The following is a 2,116-nucleotide window of genomic DNA, read 5'->3' as shown; positions in this document are numbered from 1 at the left end:
ACATGACTACATAGCCATACCCACCCAGTCGCATTACCCCACCAAGCCATGCCCATGGTAGTAAAAAAAAAAAAAAGATTTCACCACTGCTCACTGGAACTACCGCTTCGCCCGAGCCGGTCTGAACCAACAGCAGTCCACCACTGAGCAGAGGCATTCATGGATGAGGAGTGTCAAGCTCTCCCCCCCATCCCCCCCAATGATGGTTGGGCTGCATGATTGAAACCTCACCACTTTTTCAACATGCATTGCATAATCAAATAATAAATGGTCATGGCTACAATCTTATAATGCCTTGGTAAAGCCAAACTTGGAATACTGCAGTCAGTTTTGGTTGCCACGATGAAGAAAAGATGTGGAGACTCTAGAAAGAGTGCAGAGAAGAGCAACAAAGATGATTAGGGGACTGGAGACTAAAACATATGAAGAACAGTTGCAGGAACTGGGTATGTCTAGTTTAATGAAAAGAAGGACTAGGGGAGACATGATAGCAGTCTTCCAATATCTCAGGGGTTGCCACAAAGAAGAGGGAGTCAAACTATTCTCCAAGGCACCTGAGTGTAGAACAAGAAGCAATGGGTGAAAACTAATCAAGGAGAGAAGCAACTTAGAACTGAGGAGAAATTTCCTGACAGTTAGAACAATTAATCAGTGGAACAGCTTGCTTCCAGAAGTTGTGAATGCCTCAATACTGGACATCTTTAAGAAGATGTTGGATAGCCATTTGTCTGGAACGGTATAGGGTTTCCTGCCTAGGCAGGGGGTTGGACTAGAAGACCACCAAGGTCTCTTCCAATTCTGCTATTGTATTGTATTATATTGTATTGTATTGTATTATATTGTATTGTATTGTATTGTATCTTGGACTTTTTAAAAAACTTTCCTTTGGAGCCTTTCAGAAAAAGCAACAGCTATTGGTCCTCCAGAAACTAGTACAGCTAATGCTCAATTTACAACCATTCATTTAATTCAAAGTTACAATGGCACTGAAAAAGTGACGTATGACCATTTTTCACACTTACTGCCATTACAACATCCCCATAGACATATGGTCAAAATTCAGATGCTTGGCCACTGACTCATGCTTATGACAGTTTCAGAATCCCGGTGTCATGTGATCAACTTTTGTGACTTTCTGACAAGCAAAGTCAACGGGGAAACCAGATTCACTTAAGAACCGGGTAACTGACTCATCAACTGCAATGATTCACTTAACAACTGTGGCAAGAAAGATCCTAAAATGGGGCAAAACTCAATAAATGTCTTGCTTAGCAACAAAAAGTTTGGGACTATTTCCAAAAGTTTGGGACTAGTCATAAGTCAAGGACTATCTGTAATCAAGGATGAACTGTGTCTGTTCGTAGCCCTGTTTAACTGCTGTGGCTATGCACATATATTTATAAGATCTTAAAAATGAAGCATCTGGCACTGAATTCCAATAAGAGACCATCAGAGTCTTTGAGTAAATTCCCAAACATGCCAGAGGAGCCACAGTTCTTCGCTGTTGGCAATTGGCAATCTAAAGTAGCCTCAATCTTATAGTATTTCCAAATATGCTTGCATTTTTTTCTCAGCTGCAGCTAATCAGTAATTAATCAAACTGTCTAAGATGTTTTTGTCACCCGGCCTCCTATTTTTCATAGCAACTGACAAGGTGCCTCAGGAGAAGCAAAAGAGATCTCAGGAACCCATCATCTCAAGACGTTTATGCTCAAGGAATAGGGTGTCAGCTTCTCTTTCATTGCCCTTGATTGATCTCTTGGATGATAATCCACAAATTTGTAAAACCATCTTGAGCCAATAACTCATCCTCCATCTTCTGAAGGATGGTTAAGGGAAGGTTAAGGGAGCCTCTTCCTCTTCCCTGGTTGCTTTTTAGTATGTCATTTCCCTAAAAGGCTGAGCACAGTTTTGATTTTAAAAGGACTCTTTTTGTATTTACATCCTGCTGTTCCTTTAAGAGATCAAACTGTCTTGGGTAAACATGTCCTCCCGTTTTGTAGGATGTAGAACAGGGGTGTCGAACTCACCCTGCGGCCTGCGGGCCTCATCCAGCCCACAAGATGCTTAGATCTGGCCCACGGACCACCCTGGAAACAGCGGAGCAGTGGCCCGC

This window comes from Thamnophis elegans, chromosome 1, assembly GCF_009769535.1.
Source record: "Thamnophis elegans isolate rThaEle1 chromosome 1, rThaEle1.pri, whole genome shotgun sequence".
Lineage (NCBI taxonomy): Eukaryota > Metazoa > Chordata > Lepidosauria > Squamata > Colubridae > Thamnophis > Thamnophis elegans.
The sequence above is the reverse complement of the archived record's forward strand: the minus strand, read 5'-3'. Positions refer to the sequence as shown.